Here is a 22,557-nt window from a genome sequence, read left to right as displayed (position 1 = left end):
AATTTTCACATTTGTTTTAATTTGTAATTAAGTTTTCTCTATGAGGCACACCATATGCTACCATTAATTCTTTCTCATTGATTTCTTAGGAGATACATGAGTGCATATTTTGATGCAATTTTTGAGGTCTTTTGAAAATCAAATGACTACGTGTTTAGCCATATGGGCCTTTGTTATTTAAAATAGCATACGATAAAGTAAGAGAAATGCAAAGGAGGACCTGTTAGACAACAAAAAATTGGAAGACTGTAAAATACTGCTATAAACACACCAATTTTCGATCTTTTTTTTTTTTTTTGCCTTATATTTTTGAAATCTGTCTTATGGATCCCCACACTGTCTCTTACCATCTGTGAAGGTACCGAATCACAAGTGCACCAGGCAAACGTACGGAAACCAGTTACTGCCCTAAGCTTTACACTGGGGCTGCAGATACTAACATCCGCCTCCAGTGAGTTCAGTTGTAGCCAGCGTGTTTCTTTTAACATCTTATGCCAGGATTTGACACCGAGCGCCCATTCATCCGCACGCACGGTGTCCGGTTTTGAAAGGGGCCGGCGGGTTTTTCTGTTTCGCGGGGGACTCTCGGTGCTCCCGAGCTGCCTGCCGTACGTGCGGGCTGCAGACCCGGCCGCGGGCCGGCGGGCGCGCGGCGCGCACTAGGACCCAGCGGGGCTCCGAGCCCGGGTGGGAGCCGCGCCGCCGACCCCGGGCGGGCGCCGGGGCTGGAGCCGGGGTTCCGGCCGCGATCGGCTGCAGCTCGGCCGGGAGACGGCGCGACCCGGCGGCGGGGCCACCGGCGAGTCCAGCGCCGCCGCAGCCCCCCAATGCGGCCCGCGAGAAGCAGCGGGGGGGGGGGCCGGCGATCGAAGGTAACGAAAATGGGGCTCATTTCCTGCCTCCTGAGCTTCTGCTCTGGCTCAGCATTGTCACGAGAAGCCCTCACTGTTCTGGCTGCTGCATTTTGGGGCACCCTTTGATTTTTTTAAGGTGCCCACCCCCATATTTCCACCTGGTTTCAGATTGATTTATAGCGTGCAGCCCAAATGGGAAAGATCCAGGGATAGCAAGTTGAATATTTTCATTAGTTTTGGCTCAAAAGTAAGTTCATTTAAAAAAAAAAAAAAAGTTTCTCAGGAATTTGTGAATAGCCGTTTAAAAATTTTTCTTTTAAAATAGAAGACAAATGAATAATTTAAGAAATTATCAAATAATTGATGTAATTCTGTTAATTACTTCCTAGGGCTTTACTTCTGCGGGCTCCCCAGGCGTTACTTTTATTTTCAAGGAACTAACGTGTTAAATGTGGAGTTTGGCTCGGGCAGAGTTTACAGCATTGCTGTCGCAACTGTTTTGCTATCAATTATAAACAGTGTCAAATCTGTGGGCAGTTTCAACCTCTTTTCCAACACTGTAACTGGTTATCCTAATATGACATCTACAGATGAGAGTTTCCTTTGAGGGCAGCAAGAATATTTCTCTTTTCGGAGAAGTGTTGCTTTGAGGAGAAAAACCATGATTCCTGGCTGGGAGGCTGAAGAGACTATTTTTCATGCTTTGTTTATACTCCTGGGATGACATTTGGGGAAGGGCAAGGCAGTCTTTCTCGGCAGCTTTTAATTGCGGGATTATTAATTTACTTAATTTATGAGTTTCAATCCATGGGGCTCGGGGAGCCCTCTGTCACAGGATGTGCTTAAGGTGACACATTTGCTAGCAGTTGGGACATACGATTGCAAATGTAAAATGTGCCTCCCGTGGACTGGTCTGCTGGGAGCTCCCATGTGGAGCTGTCGTAGGCTGGGTGCTCCTGGCTCATTGAGGAAAAAGGGAATCATTTTCCTTAGCTAAGGAAGACATCCTGTTATATTCCTTTTGTTCCCTGTTTTTCATTGATCACCAGCTCTGCCTTGAGAGGGGAGAGCAGCTCAGAGTGCAGAGCGGAAGACTGCACAGATGCCTACAAACCACTTCAACTCTCACACTGATTGGTCAGCTAGATTGAGACTTAGGAAAACAGCCACCCCAAACCTTCTTTTAAAATCCTGCTGTAATTTTCAGATTAGCCTTCTCAGTGCGCAGATTCCTGCAAGATTGCTTTTTAATTTCGGGTGCAATTTTCGTGAGAGAACCTTTATGTTTAATTTTTCGTTGTTGTTTCTAACCAGATAAAGTAGGCCATTTTGGTGACAAATTTCTTTGCAGACGTCAGCTACTGGCTTACATTTATAGACATATCACTTTACAATACATTCTCCATGATTTCTCCTCAGGAGCTGTACGATGCAAAGTTGTTCAACTTAGAATAATTTTTCCTAGGCGGTTTTTGACCCGAATATTTAAACAGCACCATCAGCAGATGGATGTCTAGCTGGATCTTTACTTTGATCATTTAAGTGTCCTGTGCATTAACATGTTTCATGCACTAAATTTAAGTCTGCAACAGTGAAAGAAAAAGGCAATGAAGAGCAAACAATCAAAATCAACTTGCACACTATGATAAGAAATTGTGGCATCTGTTTGGGAGAATGCATTTCACGTCCGAGAAAAGGGGCATTCTTCACCTTATAAGAATAGAAATTAGTAAATCATTGTGTATCTATAAGACAAAAATATATATAAGACCCATGGACATCTTTATTTGAGCCTTAAAGCACTTCAATCAAAGAAGCACTATCTCAGAAGTTGTTAAATGGATAAACACTTTTCTGATTGGCTTAAAAATTTAGACACAGGAAGTGGATGGTATCTAATAACCGATGAGTGGAGACATGGTTGTCATGGAAACCGAGAATAGTAAACGCCCCCCCCAACACACACATACACTACCATAACCACCACTTAAAAAAAAAAAAAAACCTGCATGTCATCACAGATGCCTGGAGAACATGTTGGCTTCTGTAAGCTTTCCCACAGCATCTGCTGAAACCCGAGACCATGCCTGTCAAATCAAGGTCATTTTACAACAACAACCAAAAATGCAGTCTCCTGGATTTCATAACCGTGTTTTATTAAGCATATGTGAGGAAAAAAAAACCTTAAAGCGAGGATGAGCACACGTGCTTGCTTAGCGGTTGGCTACCTCTGAGTTGTGCAAGGAAAAGCGAAGAAGGTATTTGAGCACTTCATTGTGGAATCAGACTGATTTGTAGGTCCTACTGTTAGAACGAAGCTCTTTTTAGAGCCGTAAAGACTGGAGTGTTGCCCGTGGCTGAAGAGTCACTTGGGGAAGGTATAATGAAGAGTCTATGTTTGCGAGAGGGTTCAAAGTTGAACCGTAGCAATTGAATTCAAAGAACTGGCATTTTGGAACCCTGAACTAAGGCAAATCGACTGGCTGGTGATTTGCAAAGTACAGGGAAGGGTGTTCTCAATAGCTGAGCAGGGAGAGGAAAGCTCTGACTAAGTAGAGCTAAACTGTTTCAAAAACTGCAGTTCGTATTTGATTAACTTAGAAAAGTTTCCTCTTCTTTTGTAGATGAGGAGAGTGCTTTCAGTTTTAAGTTTTCAAAATCAGAGTTGTGACTATTTCCGATATCTTGGTAATGGTTTCAGTGAGGAGGGGGAAGAAGGGAGAAAAGTTTGGAGACCCTCCCCCTTTTCACTTTGCTGAGTGAAAAATAACCAAGGAGGCCCTCTCCTCAGTTTTGACTTGGACGGTCAACATGGAAGCTTGTAAATATAATGCCAAAGTGTTTCTTATGTTTTTCTAATCTTGTCAGTGGTAGTCTTTAAATTCTAAATTCTTGATATTCATTTAGTAATATCTTCCTTCCAATCATGATTTATAGCATTGTCTTGCTTTATCTTAATTGAAATTGGTCAGTTTTAAATATTACGTAACACTTTGATCTTTTTAAAAAGAAGACAATTTTTCCTTGTTTTTATCAACTAATTGCATGGGGGAAGAGAGAAAGTGGAAAGAATCCTGACTGTATTTTAAGGTTTATATAACATCCTGCCCCTATTCCATAGGAAGTATGGACTTTAGAATAAATGCAGCGGTATAACAATCACCTGCTGTGTTGATTCAGCATATATATTTCATGATCCCATGTTGTTAAATATTTAACTGATTGGGGTTTGGTGAAAAAGGTTGTGTTTAATGGCACAACGGTTCTCTTTTAGCAAAGGATTTCCTGCAGGGAGCTTTCTTATCTGTAAGTATGGTCATTGGCAGGAAGCAAGTCAGTTGCTTGTTTTTACAAACTGAAGGAAATGAATGGGATTTGTTGGTTTCTAGAATCTGCCTTCCTTCTCCATTGTCTGTCAAATAGTTTGCTCAGAATTTCTAAAAGCGACTCCAAATCTTGGGCATTTCTGTTTATTTATTTTTGACTTTGGGATTAGAAAAATTGGTCATTATTTTACTGTGTACAACTTATTTTACCAATCCAAATGAACAAGATGTTCAATAATACTCTAATTCATTTTCAGTTGTCAGATCTACACATACTCACTGAAGCTGGCATTTTTTGGATAGCTGTGCCAAATTTCTAATCATTCAGAATACCAGCCAAATGCCAGTTTCATGGAGAGGTAAAGGGAGAGAAGCAGCTTCATTCTTTTCTTTGCTTATCAGAAAAAAATTCATAAAGACTGAATGTCAGATATATGCCTACTTTGCTGATGGCAAAAGATTGGTGTAGGGGGAGAATCAGAAATGGGGGGGCAGTGCTAAATCCAGTGTACAATCCATGTGAGAAAACCAGATCTTAACCTTGAAGAGATTTCTTGTGCAAAACTCTGGATTGCTTTTTGGATATTGTCAATAAACACATTTAGTTATTTTAATTTGTGTATGTTTCAAACTCCGGAAGAGAAAACAAGGGTGAGCTTCTTTAAAGGAGAAGAAGTACATAAACCTGCATTTGAAGGAAACAGCCCTGGGGGGATGGGTAAGAGTGTCTGAGGGAGAGAATGATTTGTTGCAATGGTTTTCACACATTTTTAAAGACATCATTTTTGTTTTATATTTAGCACCGAATGGAATCTTATGCAAGACCTTAATCCATGAGCAGAATAGGAACAGAGCTGCTTGGGGGAAACCAAGAACCAGGAGCCCAGAGCCTGATGTCTTTCCCTGGGCTGTGCCTGGGGCTCACCCTAGAACCCTGCTACCTCTGTGAAACAGTCTGAAAATCACTGCTTTTAAAGTGTCCAAAATATTCTCTAAAGAAGGCCCAAGGGAATGGCTTGCAGAGCCCCCAGAACCTCTTAGCTGAAGAGAGAACTTTTGCCTTGATAATTTAAGAGGCGCTTGTGCTCAGAGTGAGTAGGAAAAAGGCACGTACTACAATGTACTTTAATAAGCCAGTGTGTCTATAGCAAATGATTCGGCTGGCCATAAATATGGCAAAGCCCTGGACCAGTCTCTAATAAATGGAAGGGAAAGGATGTTTTTAGGGGTTACTTACAAACCAGGGCCCCCTTTCCCTATAAGCTATGGGAATATTGCATAGACATATTTGAGAGTACTTAGTTATGATTATTCCAGAATACATGGATTTATTCTGTTGCCACCTCGGGATCTGTTATATCACTGTTATTCTATTTGTCAGTGAAAATTATTTCATATTAAGTGTCGTTCATGAAATGAAAGTTTGCCAAGCTATATAATCTGCTTGGCAGACTCAGTCATGTTTTGCGTGTTGAGTAAAATGATAACACACAGATGATATTTGAATATCATCAAATATATTCGCATTATCTCCTCTCTTGTGCGATTGACTGAAATGGCAGCGTTGGGGTTGGGCTCAGTTCTCCTCGCTCACATCCCATGGCTACAAGTATTAAGATTTCTAGGGGTGGTGGACAGAGAAATCCCCTTCGGTTCCACTCTGGATTTTCATGACCACCTGATTCACGCGTGCACGGTTATGGAGGTGAGGAGAAATCGGTGGACTCTTCAGGCAGACTGTAGTGCATCGTGTTCCTTGTGGCCACAGCCATCCTCCCTGCATCGTTTCCTGGAGGATGTGCAGTAAGGCTGTTTGTAGAAGTAGGAAGGACAGACCCCTCTCTACATTCTCCCATTACTTCCGCGGGGTTTGCAGTCCCTGTTACCCGCATGGGGTTGGAAATGGCAATTAGAATGATCAGTGTTCTGGGAAGTTGCAGGTCTTCCAACAATTTGTGCTGGAACTTTTTCTTTTTCTTTCTTTCTTTTTTTTTTTTTCTTTTAAAGTAGGCTCCACACTCACAGTGGGGCTTGAACTCACGCCCCTGAGATCAAGCATCGCAGACTCTACCCACTGAGCCAGTCCGGCGCCCCGGGGAACTTTTTCTATTTTTAAGAAAATATTTCCTCTACAAAGATGAAACTAGTATGAGCACAAAATAGTTGACTGCGGTAGTGGATGGAGAGAAAATGATTGTGGTTAACTTTTATTTGTTGAATTGTGTGGAAGAAAGCTTTTCATGTGTAGGCTGTTTAAAGCTATCTTATTCCTCCTCCCACTGCATTTCAAAGAAGAATGAGTGTGTACGCAGAAATCCAATGGAACTGTCCCAAGGCATATTCATGAAAGTAGACCAATGATTCCTCTTGAGTGAGCATTTAAACTCCGATGTTCTTGGGGACTTTTTTTTTTTTTAACTCAAGGATTCGGTCCAGTTACTGGGACCTGGCAGAAATTGCTAGTGTAGGACTTAAGATGTTACACAGTGTGTGCTGTGTACCTTTCTTAATATTCGGATAACAGCAAGTTCTCCTTGAAGAGGGGACTTAAGTATATTATACAAGGTTAGATTTCAGATAATCTCAGGTTATGTCTTCACACCCTGATATTTTCTGATTCAGTAAACTTAACACTTTTGCAGCCTTTAAAACAATTACTGTTTAATGACTAGTTAATACAGATCTCTAAATTAAGGTAGTCATACTGTTTCGTGGGACTAGATTTAGCATTTATAGTGGTCTCTTGAAAAAGAAATAAGTTGCTCTCGGTAAGTTTAGCAGTATTGGGTAACAGAAAAGTCATATCACACTAGTAAGAGGCTTTCCTTTAAAAGATGCCTCCCCAGGGTGCTTGGGTGACTCAGTGGGTTGGGCATCTGACTTCTGCTGAGGTCTTGATCTCAGTGTCCTGGATGGAGCCCTGCCTCAGGCACTGCGCTCAGCGAGGAGTCTACTTCTCCCTCCCTTTCCCTCTCCCTCTGCCCTTTCCCCTGCTCATGCTCTTTCTCTCCCTCTCTCTTTCTCAAATAAATAAAATCTTTTTTTTTAAAGCTGCCTCCCCTATATGATTTTAATTGATTCTTATAATAACCTAGTATTCATATACTGCTACCACTGTTACTACTAAGTAATGATAAATATGCATTAATGTCCCATTTTACAGATAAAGAAACTGAGGCCCTGTGTTCCTAGGGCCACATACTCGTTGGTCACCAGCCAGTTCTGACTCCCAAATTCCAGGCATTTTTTCCACCCCACTGGCTACCTCACAACTGTTCAACTGTTTCTGTTCCAGGATTGATGACTTCCCCTTCCATGCTCGAAATGGAATCTCCTCCTGGGAAAAAATCACAGGGTGGGGTAGGGAATATTTGGTATAACTTTGACAAGAAACAGGGTTTTGCTCGTGGATGTTCTGTGTTCCCACGTCTGGCCAGTAGGGATGCAAGGGACTTTGTAGTTCCCTTGTCAGAGACTATGCTAATTCCTCTTCATCTTTTGAATTTTCCTTCATCTACCTCTGAGCACATTCACCTACTTGGTAAACAAAAGGCTCTTACCACAGGGATATGACTTTCCTGAATTACCCAAATATTGCACTTCATCTTTCTGTTGTGGCCTCCGCAGAAGTGGATTTCCTAGACAACGTTCACTTTTGTAATTCATAGGAGCTGCCCAACAAACTCAGAGGTGCAAATACAATGACATCTCCTTTATTTTCTGAATCAAAAACAGGGGGCTTACCTTGTCAGATTAGCAGGCTGTCTGGTATCTCCTTCTTGGGGCTCCCCTACCCCTAAGTCGTACAGACCCCATATGGGTTGACACAGACCGAGTGGAGCGGGGTCCCTTTGGCTTCTCATCTAAGCCCAGAGCTCTGCTTCTTGCAAGCTGGCAGAACAGGCTTCAGCCAGAGAACATTCGTGGGGACTTGTTCATGCCGTTAGCAGCAGTGGGAGGTTGGGCTGGCGTGCACTAGGATGTCAGGCCCGAAAGGGAAGTGGCCAGGGCATCCGGAGCTCCTACCACCACTCTACTCTTTAGCTCCTTCCACGGGGTCAGAGATGTAGACGTTTTAGAAGAATAATCATTTTTAATAATCCTCTGAACTTCAAAATGAATGAAGACCCTGGGAGAGTGGTTTTTAGTCCAAACAAACAGGAACAGGAGAAGTCGCGCCAGTTCTGAGTCTAAGCATTCGGGCAGAAATGTTCAACGAGGGCATTCATTTTGTTGTTTTTCCTCTGTTACCAGCATTATCCTGTTTCCCAGGTTGGAACACTTGGACACTTACTTGCTTTCCATCCATGTATCTCATTTATCACCAGAGCTGCTTGCTGCTTTCTTGGAAATGCACCTTCTATTCATCTCCTCATCGTGAGTGCTGGAGCCTTGTGCCTGGGAGACCGCGGGTCACCTTGAAGGGGCTCTGTCCCTCCCGCTCCCTTTCCTTCCCCTGTGCTCCTGAAGACTTGTCTCCCCCCAAAACGCTCTGGAAGTGCCTCTGCCACATAGAGCTGTGTGTGACCTTGACCTAAGACCCGGTGATATGGAAAGAAGACTCAGTAATGTGGAAATCCTGAACGGGTTATTGTGAAGGTTAATCATAGAGTCCCTGAGAAGCGCTTCACACAGAGCCTGGCACGTGGTTGCAACTTACCGTAGTGATTTGATTGTTGTGTTGTTATTGGTGTTAGTCCCTCAGCCACTGAGGACCTGTGATGGCTTTCTGTGGCTCCCCTTACCAAGTCTGTCTTCCTCTGTCCGGCAAGACCTTCTGTGACCTGGCCTTACCCATTAGGGCTCAGGGAATGCCTCTGGCACTGGACCCCGGACTCGCCTTGCCCCTTTCAGCTCCGCTGCCTTTGTTTATATTGTTCCTAGTTCCTATGATCCCCTGACCACAACCTTCTTCTTCCTCCATTCACATATTGGAAGGACACCAGTTTCGCCCATCCTGCAGCTCCAGTGTATAGAGAAAATGCAATTTATTCCTTTTTTTCCTACAGCGAACCTTCTTCCCCAGCACGCACCCGTTGATGATCAGGAAAAAGAATAATAACTTTTGATCCTATCTATTTTAAAACTTAGTGCGGTCAGATAATCCAAACAGTCCCTTACAGTAATTCTTAGTCTTCCTGGGAGAATACTGCCCATTCGCTCATGTTGTCCCCGCTCCTTTGCCTGTGATGGTGTGTGTGTGGGAAGGAGTGTCAAGCATGCTCCTCCCTTGTATTTCTTCCCGAGGACGAGCAGATTCAGGCTCCGTAGGTGGGGTGACCTCTGCTCTTGGGGACTGGGTCTCTTGCCCACTGGTGCTGCTTGTTTTATACTAGCAGTTGAAGCCTGTGACTCTTATTACACATAATCTAACCCAGGGGTTTTCAAAGACCCACAGTAAGATACAGATACATTGTCAGGGCGCCTGAGTGGCTCAGTCGGTTAAGTGTCCAGCTCTTGGTTTCGGCTCAGGTCATGATGTCAGGGTTGTGGGATCGAGCCCCACATCGGGCTCTGCACTCAACTGGGAGTCTGTTTGAGATAATCTCTCTCCCTGTCCCTCTGCCCCTCCCCCACCACTCTCACTCTCTCTCTCTCTCTCTAAAATAAATCTTTTTTTTAAAAAATAGATACATTGTCAGAAGATCCTAGTAAGCACATATGGACATTGTATACATGGATGGACCATACAGAAGATAGTATTATTCTTGCTACACTCCATGCACTCTGGTCTCCATTCTCTTTTATTTTATTCTATTTTATTTAATTTAAAAAATCTCACTGTGACACTCCCTGCTGACTTAGTCTCACCTCAGCTCCCATGAGTAGCAAACTCTGAGTTTTAGCCACATCCTCCATCAGCCTTCTGGTCTGGTGGTCTTGGCAAGGGATCCCCTCCTCTGGCCACAGCCAACTCAAGGCAAGTGCATGGTTCTTAGCTCAACCTCCTCCTCCTCCTCCTCCCACCCCAACACCTCGACTCACTGCTCCCTCTGCTTGAGCATGCTGTCGCACTGGGCTGATGAAGCTGTGCCCCACACTGGTGCAGGCCATCTCTTCTCAGGGCTCCGCATGGTGCAGGAATATGGGCACAAGGACATCCCTCTACACCCAGTGTACTTCCTCCAGTCAGGAGGCAGAATCACCCAGGAGTAGGTCAGGCCAAGCAAGAAACACCCCACTATCCTCTTTTCTTCTCTCCTATTTCTTTCCTATAATTATCTGGACCCAGAAGGGGTGGGTTCTTCTTTAGCTTCCCCTTCACCACCACTTCCTTGCACCATCAAGGTAGGGAGATTAGGGACTTCCCTGTCCCTGATGGGTAAAAGTAGCGTCTTCCACTGTTTTCTGGTAGATTCTTTGAGTTGGGTCCTCCAGATTCCTGGTAAATGGTGGAAAATCCTGTCCCAGGACAAAGCCTGACTTTCAAGGCTGTGGAATTTCTGCCTGTGGCACAGTCTACTATTTTCCCACCTGTGTACATTCTGTGCAAGTTTTAGCTAACAATCACATTTCGAAGACCGCCCCCCCTTTTTGGTCTTTTGCTAAGAATGGCAAAACTCTTAGCTTCTGGGATGCGAGTAGATGTGTGGGGTTTCTCTCTGGTTTGTGTCCTTGTTTTTTTTTATAGTTTTATCACACACTTTTTTTTTAGCCCAAAACTACATATAGTTTAGTTTTGCCTGCTTTCATATAAATGGAAACATTATAGGTGTGTGTGTGTGTGTGTGTACTGTCTCATCGTTTAAAATAGGTTTCTTTTTCTTTTTTTTTTTTAAAGATTTTATTTATTTATTTGACAGAGAGAGAGAGAGCGAGAGAGGGAACACAAGCAGGGGGAGTGGGAGAGGGAGAAGCAGGCTTCCCGCGGAGCAGGGAGCCCGATGCGGGGCTCGATCCCAGGACCCTGGGATCATGACCTGAGCCGAAGGCAGACGCTTAACGACTGAGCCACCCAGGCGCCCCTAAAATAGGTTTCTTATAAATGGGAACAAAAAAATGGAAAGCCTCTGCATCGTGGTATTGTCTAGATATGGAATTTCTGGTCTTAAGGTATAAGCATCTTAATGCAAATTGGTTTCAAAAGTGCCTGTGCCAATTTACATTCCCACCAGTAGTGAATATGTTGTTTCATGTTCTCAAGACATTTAATATTGTCAGACTTTAAAAGTTTTGCCAGTATAAGTGTGAAATAATCTCATTGTTATTTAAATTATTTTGGTTATTAATAAGTTTGAGTATCTTTTCATAAGTTTATTGGTCATGTATGTTTCTTCATTTTGTGAAGTTCCTATTTGCCTTTCGTCTAGTGTTTTCCAAAAAACTTAGTTTCTTAGATCTCTGTAGTATCTCTTTGTTTATTTTCCGCTGTATCTTTATTGTTTTTACTCTTTTGTGTTTATTATTTTATTTTTTAACTTCCTGAGATGGCAGTTTTTGAAGTTTTCTATTTTTTCTTTTAAGATTTTATTTTAAGGTAATCTCTACACCCAACGTGGGGCTGGAACTCACGACCCTGAGATCAAGAGATACAACTTCTTCCAACTGAGCCAGTCAGGTGCCCCTGAAGTTTTCTTTTCTAATACAAAAATACAAGCTATAAATGACCTTCTAAGTACTGAGTTAGTGCTATCTCAGGAGTTATAGTATGTAACATTTTCACTGTTGTTCAGTTCTAATTAACTTTTAAATTTATTATGACTTTTTCTTTGTTCTATGGATTATTTAAAAGTGTTTTGTATCTTTCAAGTTATTTCTTCATTATTGATTTCTAACAATTGCATTTTTGTCATAGAACACAGTCTTATGTCAATTATGGAACGTTAAGGCAAGCTTGTTAACCTAGTCTTTAAATCTTTACTATTTTTATCGATACTTTGCTGATCTATTTTTAATTGAGAGAAGTGTATTAAAATTTCTCACTGAGAATAGTTTATCACTTTTCTTGATATATTTTGAAGTTACATTATTTGATGTATATATTTAGAATTCTTCTGTCATCTTGGAGAATTGAATCTTTTATTATTATGAAGGAATGCACTTTAACACTCATGCTGTTTTTTGTCCTTAAGTATATTTTGTCTGATGTTCATGCAACAACACTAGACAACCATGGGACATACCAGCTTCCTCTTTTTTTTTTTTTTAAGATTTTATTTATTCATTTGAGACACAGAGGTACACAGAGAGAGAGAGAGAGAGAGAGCATGAGCAGGGGGAGAGGCAGAGGGAGAGGGAGAAGCAGACTCCCCGCTGAGCCAGGAGCCCGACGTGGGGCTCGATCCTGGGACCCTGGGACCATGACCCGAGCCGAAGGCAGACACCCAACCATCTGAGCCATCCAGGCACCCCTCAGCTTCCTCTTTATTAACTTTTGCTACTTGTCTTTCCATCCTTTGTTTTTTTAAACTCTTTGTATCCTAGTATTTTGGATGTATCTTTTATATGTGACCTATAGGTGTATATTGTTTTTAGGCAGTCTGTAAATATCTTTTAACTGAAATATGTAATGTTTATATTTATTGTAATTACAGATATATTTCAATTTACCCTTCATGTTCTTTTATCCTTTCCATTTGTCCTGCCTCTTCTGTGTTTCTTTTTCTTTCATTTCTTGCCTTTTGAATTGATGAGCCTTCCTTTCTTATTTTATGTATTTTTCTATAGTAGTTTAGAAGTTTTACACTATTATTATTCTTTTAGTGGTTCTCTGGAAGTTTTAGCATGTATACTTATCAAAGTCTAAAACTAATTCATATCTTTCCTTTCCTCCCAAACAATGAAAGGATCTTAGGTTACTTAACTCCAGTCACTGCCCCCCATTTCCCCAAATTAGATCCCATTTTTGCTCAGTGTTTTAGGTGTATCTTATGTTTTTTTAACTTCACATGTTAGACATTACTGTTATCATTTTAAAATAGAACTTTTTGTTCAGATTTACCCACATATTTGCTACTTTCTTTGTTTATAATTCCTTCCTCTGCCCCCAGTCCTACCCCACTGGATCACTTCTTTTCTTAGATTTCATTTAGTGAGGATCAATTGAGGGAAAACTATTTCAGTTATTGTTTGTTGGAAAGTTCTATTTTTTCTGTTTTCTAAAAATATAGTTTTGCTAGGTATAAAATCTGTGTTTGCTAGGTATACAATTCTAGTTATTTTTCTGTCAACATGTTAAAGATGTTCTATTGTTTTCTGGTTTCCTCTGCTGAGAAGTCAATACTAAATCTAATTGTCACTTGTCATTGAAGGGTATTCTTTATTCAATAGTACTTCATGGCTGCTCTTAGCAGCCATGCTCTTTTGTCTTTGGTATTCTGCAATTTTATTATAAAGTATCTAGATGTGAATTTCTCTTTTATGTATTTATCTCATATGGGATTTTTGGGGTTTTGTGAATTTATGGATTGAATTGTTTCATCAGTTATGGAAGATTCTCAGAATATTGTCCCTGCTCTGTACTCTTCTACTTCTGGATTTCAGATTAAGTATATATTAGACTTTTGTTCTTTGTCTTCTCTATGTTTTAACCTCTTTTTCATGTTTTCTGTCTTTCTCTCTAATATCTTTATGTGCTACAGTCTAGATATTTTCAGTATTTGTCAGTTTCCTCTATCCAATCTGTCTGATTTGCTTGCAGCTTATATACTTGTTTCCTTCTATTATTTAAACATTTATTTTATATTGTGTGTCTTATGATTTTAAAAGTTGAAATCTTTGTGGGTTCAATTCTACCATCTCTTGTTTTTGCTAGTTGTTCATGATGCTTTGTTTCCTTATGCATGTGTGTGTTTGTGGGTTTTGTTTTATTTTACTGTGACCTAATTTTTTTTGAGACTTGATAGGTAGGAATTCTTTGAGGTTTGTATTGAGGTGAATTCTCTAGATTTTGCATTTGTTTCTGCCAGGTGCATGGTATCATAAACAATCTGCAAAGCAAGGACTTAAAATTTTCAACTTGAGTTTTGGGAGATCAATCACATAATCAGTTCGTATTCAAAACTCATGTGAAGGCTCTCTTGTGATTACAGATTTTCAGTAAGGACTCTCTCTCCTCTACTCAACACGAATTTTGGAGACAGGCAATTCTGATAGCCTTTTGGAGTCCTATCTATAGCAGAGTACCTCCTAGTATACTTTCTTTGTACCTTGGTGAGTCCTGGCTTTGTTAGTGCTACCAAGTTTATGTGCCATCCCCTGTGCTCTGCTATACTGTAAAAACAGAAGCTCAAGTTCACTCAGTTTGTTAAATGCCTTCAAGGTGAAAGCTGATGTAAGTGTTATGCTCTGAGTATGCCCCATTTTCTTGTTGGCTCATACATCCATTTCAGACTATTTTGAGGAAGTATTTTGTCCAGCATCTTTAGTTGTTTCAAGGATTGGACAGGTATCTTTTTTTGCCATAGTGCCAGAAAAAGAACTCCCATCCTCTTTCTCTGTATTTCTTCTTCAATAGTCCCTGGATATATGAATGCCCCTGGGCAACTAGGGTGAAGATCATGTGTGCATAAAGCAGTAGAAAAAAAGCACAATCATTATTTTCAAAATATGACCTCCTTCTGCACCTATTTTAAGCCCTAACTTGTATTAGTTGAGGTAATACTAGCTGCTTCAATAAAACCAACAGTGCAATGAATCAAAACAATAAAAGTTTATTCCTTATATATCCAAAGTGGGTGTCCTGAATGGAGAATGGCTCTCATTCAGGTGGTGATCCAGGGAACCAGGCAGTTTTCATTCTGGGGCTCTGCCATTTTCAACCAATGGCTCCCAAGGTCATTGTGCTTATTTGGATCACACCGGCAAAAGGGGGAAAGAACGGAGAAACTCAGGAGTGACAGGTTTTTACTGGCCATCCTAGATGTGGCACATTCCATTTCCTTTCCCAGTTATTAGCGAATACTTGGTAGGATTGCCACATCTGCCTGCAAGGAGGGTTGCTGGGAAAGGTAGTCTGGATGTGTGCCTAGGAGGAAGAAGAACAGGTGTAATAAACAGCCAGTCTGTCTCCGTCATGCATTTCCTTTCTGAAACTTTGGCCCAACCTGTTTCCTCACTTCTCTGAGCTCCTTTTTCACTTAGAATCAGTGCCACCACGTTTAGGATTTAATTATCCTGAATTATTTCATGTTCATCCAGTTTAAACCCCCAACTATATAATAACTTCCTTGAGGGTGTGAATTATGTGCTGAACGTTTGAAAATGTCCCCTGTCATGTAGTTTTGAACACACAGCGTGCTGTACTGAAATTAAGCCTCGGATGAAAGGAGAACGTTCTTGTTGTAAGCAGATGACTGCTAACGCTTTTAGGGATGCAGCATTGTGATCTGCAACTTATTCATTATGTTACTCCTTCACGTTTTCGCCTTAGACTTGAAATTTATCAAAATAAAAATGTGGAGTGCTCGCTTCGGCAGCACATATACAAAATAAAAACGTGGAGAAACAAACCCTGAAACCCCTGACAATTGGAGGGGGCACTGCACACCATAGTGGCATTTCCACGGGGGGATCACTTTAATCTGTCTCAGTTGTTTCTTCTGAAATGTCTTGACATCAGCCCTCTCAGCACCCTCTGGGTTGTTCTGAAAATTCATACCGTCATTCTGGAAATACTTGTTGAGGTCTGCAGGGTGCTAGAGACTGGGGAGCAGCTGGGTATAGGGGCGTGAGATAAGACCCTGCCCCCGAGCCAGTCAGGTGAGTGGGTGTAAGCAAACTGCTTTGAGTGGAGAAAGACCTTTGCAGTTGATTTTGTGATTGATACAGTGGTGGTTCTAGTTCATTTGTAGGATGGGAAGGATAAAGGCTTGGTACGATCTCAAGTCCTTTAGGAGGGACTTTTCACTTCTTTTCCTTTGCTTTTAGGTCTTGCTTATGGAAGCCAGCCTTTTTCCAGGCAAGTAGTTAGCAAAGCAACAAGCAGAGTGTAGCTCTTAAATATTCTCTAGGGCCACAGATAATCTCAGCTGAACTGGACCCTGGGTTATTGGCCTCAGTATCACCCTCTGCTTCAGTTGAACTTATTACTTTGTTGCTAGGCTCAATGTTTTCAATTCTCTATTTTTATTTTCTGTTGCTAATGGTCTTAGTAAATGAGAATGACATATGGACTTGAGTTAAACTGTTGGAATCATCGTTTGTTTTCTTTTCATTGCATAGTTTTCTTTCTCTACTGCACCGCACTGTGGATGGGAAAATACACTGACATCTTAGTAACTCTAACTAATCTATTATCCACCTGCTCAGATGCAAGCACAATGCATGTGGCAAATTACTTTATATGCCAATAAAGCCTGTGTTTTGGAAAAATGTTGGGCTGTTTATATTCAAAACATTGTTTTGAATCAAGTCATCTAAAATATGCAGATGGAGAATAGGAAATGGTATCCTGAATAGCATCCTCAAAATTCCAGGAAGGGTCAGGCTGCAAAATACAAGACATGGTGAGTCTATAATTAGGTATGGACCATGTTTTATTTGCCTGAGCAACTCCTCGGGCTTAGCTCTGGCACTGGGCAGAGAATAGCTCTTGAACCCAGAGGAGTTCACTTTAGAAGATGACCTGGCAGGTAAATGTGATTCCTTCAGTAGCCAAACAAAGCAAGTCCTTCACTTCTTATGTTGTTCCACTTGTGGAACAGGGCATAGAATTTCCGGCAGGTGAGAGTAGAGTACAGCATTTTTAATAAAATTGATGAAGTGTAGATGGGTGGGTGCACAGGGCTCTTCTTGAAATTGTGTCCATTTTCTTCCCAATTCTAAACCTCTAGTAAATGAGAATTTTAGATTTTTTTCCTTGTGTTTGGAAAGGTTTCCAAAGCTCCTCTTTTGGAGGTACCAAGTCTCAGCCAAAGACATTAATGAGATATACAGGCCAGGACCTAGCAGACTGAGTAGGATAGCTAACCCCCTCTTTTGATGCAGTGAGCTACTGAGTGGTCTCTTCCCACTTAGAGCAAGGGCTCCATTTTAGCCTTAATAGTAAGTATTCAGTCACAGAGGGAAGAGGCAAGACTTCCATATTTTTTATATGGCTGATGTGATTTTTAAATTAATTTATATATATATATATATATATTTAAAGATTTATTTATCCTTAGAGAGAGAGAGCATGAGCAGGGGAGGGACAGAGGGAGAGGGAGAGAAGGAGAGGGAGAGAGGGAGTGGGAGAGAGACAATCCTCAAGCAGACTCCCCACTGAGCACAGAGCCCAATGTGGGGCTCGATCCCATGACCTCGAGATCATGACCTGAGCCAAAATCAAGAGTCGAACGCTTAACTGACTGAGCCACCCAGGCACCCCATTAAATTAATCTATATTTTTAAAGCAGAGTACTCCATGCAGTATTATTGGGGTGACCATATATCCTGATTTGTTTGTAATAGTTTTGGTTTATGCGTACTGCCTCAGTTTAATGATTCCTTTTATTTTCAAAGGCACCCTGGCTTATATGATAAATTATGGTCACCTTACTTACAGTGGTAGTCAATGTATCTAGCAATAGTAGATCAGATTTGTTCCGACCAGCTTATCTGCTGAGAAAAGCTGCTTAAAATTAAAAAGGAAAAAAAAAGTCAGTTTGGAAGCCTTGGAGAGTCATCAAAGCAATGAGGAATGATAAAGCCAAGATTCAGGGAAAGGAAAGCCCTAAGAGATGAGCACAGCTTTTGGATCTTTTTCTTGAGACAGTTGTCACTTCCAAAATTAGTGGCCAAGAGACTAAAAAACTTAGCAGAGCTTTCAACAGACTCATGGGATTGGGGGCATTATAACTGTATTCAAGTCCTGCCAAGGAGCAGAAGCCCTAGTAAACAACCTGGGCTTTCATTTGGAACCCTGAGTCAAGATAAACCAGAAATAGAAAAACTCACACAGGGACTGAAGCCAAAAATCAAATATTTTCAGATTAGTGTCCCTAGCTTAGTTCCTTGCCAGAAACAAAAGTTAAAATCCTCTCTGGAGGAAGATACATCTTCCAGAGCCTCATGTTTTTACTAGAGTTTTTCATGTACTGTATCTGTCACCTGGTAAAAAATAACTAGACATATGAGAACACAAGACATGATTTAGAAAACCAACAGATAAAATATACCTTTCTCTGACTTATTTCACTTAACATTATACCCTGTAGGCCCATCCACATTGCTACAACTGGCAAGATCTTGTTTTTTTTTACGGCCAATTAATATTCCATTTTATATCTATATCACATCTTATCATTCACATGTGGAATTTAAGAAACAAAACAAATGAACAAACAAAGAAAAAAAGAGAGACAAAAAAAACCAGACTTGAATACAGAGTACAAACTGGTGGTTGCCAGAGGGGAGATGGGTGGGGGGATGGGTGAAATAGATAAGGAGGATTAAGACCACACTTATATTGATGAGCACTGAGAAATGTACAGAATTGTTGATGTATTTAAAAAGAAATATAAATGAGACAGAAAGATTTATAGATGTATTCTATAAATCTAGATGACTGAAGTTCTTTAAAGCGAGAAATAAAGATGAAGAAGAAGAAGAAAAAAAGATAGCTAAAAGAAATCCAGATAGTGGATTAATCAGAGATGGTCTCTAAAATAACTGTGATTAAGGGGCGCCTGGGTGGCTCAGTCGTTAAGTGCCTGCCTTCGGCTTGGGTCATGGTCCCAGGGTCCTGGGATTGAGCCCCACATCGGGCTCCCTGCTCCACGGGAAGCCTGCTTCTCCCTCTCCCACTCCCCCTGCTTGTGTTCCCTCTCTCGCTGTGTCTCTCTCTGTCAAATAAATAAAAAAAAAAATCTTAAAAAGTAAAATAAAATAACTGTGATTAAAATATTCAGAGAATTAAAAGATAAGATGTGAAAAATTGCCAGACAACTGGAAATTATAAATAAGAACCTGGTACTGAAAAATATAGTTACTGAAGTTTAATAGATAACTTATAAATCAATGAACTTTTTGAGGTGATGGAAGTCCTCTAAGACTGCGTTATAGTGCTGGTGATGGTTGCACAACTGAATTAATATGCTGAAACCATTGCGTGTACATTTACAATAGGTATATTTTATGGTATGTAAATTGTACTTTAATAAATGTGTTGAAAATGGATGGGTTCAATGGAGTAGATGCAGTTGAAGAGAGAATTAGTGAACTGAAATATAGAGCAGAAGAAAATACCCAAAATAAAGCCTGGAGAGACAAAATGATGGAAAGTAAATACAGGATTTTTAAAGACATATGATATATGGTGGAAAGGCCTAATATACAGGTAATTGGAGTTTCAGTAGGAGAGGACAGAGAAAATGGAGCAGAAGAAATAATTGGAAAAAATTGCTAAAATTTTTCCAAAACTAACAAGTGACACAAAACTGCAGAATTAAGAAGCCCTAAGATAGCAATCAGGTTCAGTACGAAAAAACAAAAACAAAAACAAAACAAAACCAAACAAACCAGAAAACAAAGCAAAAACATGCTGAAAAGCAGTCAGGACTGGAAGAATAGTTAACTCTTGTTTTCAAAGGAGCAACAATAATATTGACAACCAACTGTTCAATGAAACAATAGAATTCAAAAAGAGATGGCATGAGATCTTCAAACTGCTGAAAGAAAACAATTGTTAATTGTGAATTCTGTATCTACCTAAAGGATTTCTCAAAATGAAGAAAAACTAAAAGTATTAAAAAAAATTATCATGAGCCCATCTGTACTACAGGAGATCCTAAAAGTCATCCCCCCCACTTTTTTTAAAGTAGGCTCCATGCCCAGAGTGGAGCCCAGTGTGGGGCTTGAACTCAGAATCCTGAGATCAAGACCTGAGCTGAGATCAAGAGTCAGATGCCCAAACTGACTGAGCCACCCAGGTGCCCCTAAAAGGCATCTTTTGGACAGAAGGAAAATTATTTCAGATCAAAGCTCAGAGATGCAGAAAGGGATGAAGAGCAATAGAAATAATAAGTAACTAAATATAAATAAATATTCACTCTACAAAATAATAGTAATTATTCCTGTTATAAATATATGGTGAATAAAATATATGATCAAAGGAGAACTTAAGTCTGAACAGATTAAGGAAGTTAAATTCTATGATCCACGTATTGTGTAGGAAGTGATAAAAAAACTAATTTGTATTAGCCACTAATAAGTCAAGGATGCATGTTTTAAACTCTGGATAATCTTTAAAAGAATGGTAAAGGAATATAGAAATAATAAGCTAAAAGAAGGGAACTAGACTAATAAAACATACTCAGATAATTAAAAAGAAGGTAGAAAATGGAGAAAAAGGATCCTATAGTAGATAAAACAAATAAAAAATAGGTTTAAGCCCAAACATATCAGCAATTATATGAAATATAAATGGAGTAACTACTTAAAAGTCAAAGATAGGGCCGCCTGGGTGGCTCATTCATTAAGCATCTGCCTTTGGCTCAGGTCATGATCCCAGGGTCCTGGGTTCGAGCCCTGCATTGGGCTTCCTGCTCAGCAGGAAGCCTGCTTCTCCCTCTCCCACTCCCCCGATTGTGTTCCTTCTCTCACTGTGTCTGTCTCTGTCAAATAAATAAATAAAATCTTAAAAAAAATAAAAATAAAAAATAAAAAAATAAAAACATTTAGAAACTATAATTTCTAAAACAAAAATAATAAAAGCAAAGATAATCAGGTTGAATTTTTAAAAACCTATACACTGCTTTAAAGAGACATACACTATTTTTTTTTTACATTTTAAAAAAATTTTATTATGTTATGTTAATCATACATCATTAGTTTTTGATGTAGTGTTCCATGATTCATTGTTTGTGTATAACACCCAGTGCTCCATTTACTACATGCCCTCTTTAATACCCATCACCAGGCTAACCCATCCCCCCACCCCCCTCCCTTCTAGAACCCTCAGTTTGTTTCTCAGAGTCCATAGAAAGAGACTTACACTATTTAAAAAGATACAGAAAGGCCAAACACAAAAGGATGTAAAAAGATATAACATGCAAACACTAGCCAAAAGAAAGATTGCATAGCTATATCTATATATCTATATATCTATATATCTATCTATATAGCTTTATATATATAGCTTTATATATATATCTTTAAAATATTTAAAGATTTATTTATTTCTTTTAGTGAGAGAGAGAGACAACACATGCATGCATGAGTGGACGGAGGGGCAGAGAGTAAGGGAGAGAATCTCAAGCAGACTTCTCGCCGAGCATGGAACCCAGTGGGGGGCCAAATCCCATGAGCCCAAGATCATGACTCGAGCTGAAATCCAGAGTTGGGTTCTCAACTCACTGAGGCACCCAGGTGCCCTGCATAGCTATATTAGTATCAGATAAAGTACACCCTTTATAAGCAAGAAGGACTGTTAGAGATGAAAAGAGATATTTCATAATAAAAAAGATTCAATTCATCAGAAAAATATATTTCTAAATGTGTATGCACTTATTAAACACACATACACACACACACATGCACACAATTGTAAGACCTGCAAAGTAAAAAATAGAGCTACCCTATGACCCAGCAATTGCACTACTGGATATTTACCCCAAAGATACAAATGTACTGATCCAAAGGGGCACCTGCACCCCAATGTTTATAGCAGCAATGTCCACAATAGCCAAGCTATGAAAAGAACCCAGATGCCCATGGACAGATGAATGGGTAAAGATGTGGTGTATATATACAATGGAATATTACTCAGCCATCAAAAAATGAAATCTTGCCATTTGCAAAGATGTGGATAGAACTAGAGGGTATTACACTAAGCGAAATGAGTCAATCAGAGAAAGACAATTATCATATGATCTCACTTATATGTGGAATAAGAAACAAAACAGAGGATCATAGGGGAAGAGAGGAAAAAATAAAACAAGATGAAACCAGAGAGGGAGACAAACCATAAGAGACTCTTAATCATAGGAAACAAACTGAGGGTTGCTGGAGGGGAGGGGGGTGGGGGGATGGGGTAACTGGGTGATAGACATTAAGGAGGGCACGTGATGTAATGAGCACTGGGTACCATATAAGACTGATGAATCACTGACCTCCACCTCTGAAATCAATGATACATTATATGTTAATTAATTGAATTTAAATTAAAAAAAAGTAATTTTAGTTATTTGCATTTAGCCGTCCTAGTATTTCTGAAATAATTAAAAAATATCTAATGTGAAAAAAAAGACCTGCAAGGAGAAATAGAGATATTGATATAATCAGAAATTTTAATGTATCCTAGTAATTGATATACCCAGTAGACAATAAAAATCAGGGTGGGGTGCTTGGCTGGCTCAGTCAGTAGAGCATGCAACTCTTGATCTCAGGGTTATAATTTCGAGCCCCACACTGGCTATAGAATTTGCTTAAAAAGAATAAAATCTTAAAATCTTAAATCT

At 40.2% G+C, this 22,557-nt stretch overlaps 1 protein-coding gene across 1 annotated transcript in view; it reads left to right on the top strand.

Annotated features, from left to right (window-relative positions):
* The first annotated feature begins 732 nt into the window (after window positions 1–732).
* The window catches only part of FOXN3 (forkhead box N3), a 386,804-nt gene continuing 364,979 nt past the window's right edge, over window positions 733–22,557 (top strand). The window contains exon 1 of the mRNA XM_032405758.1: window positions 733–872. The gene's annotated coding sequence lies outside the window, so the exon portion shown is untranslated. The remainder of the gene's footprint in view (window positions 873–22,557) is intronic.

The sequence above is a fragment of the Phoca vitulina genome, unplaced genomic scaffold (genome assembly GCF_004348235.1).
Source record: "Phoca vitulina isolate PV1807 unplaced genomic scaffold, GSC_HSeal_1.0 scaffold7, whole genome shotgun sequence".
Classification (NCBI taxonomy): domain Eukaryota; kingdom Metazoa; phylum Chordata; class Mammalia; order Carnivora; family Phocidae; genus Phoca; species Phoca vitulina.
This window is presented reverse-complemented; position numbering and strand designations above follow the sequence as displayed.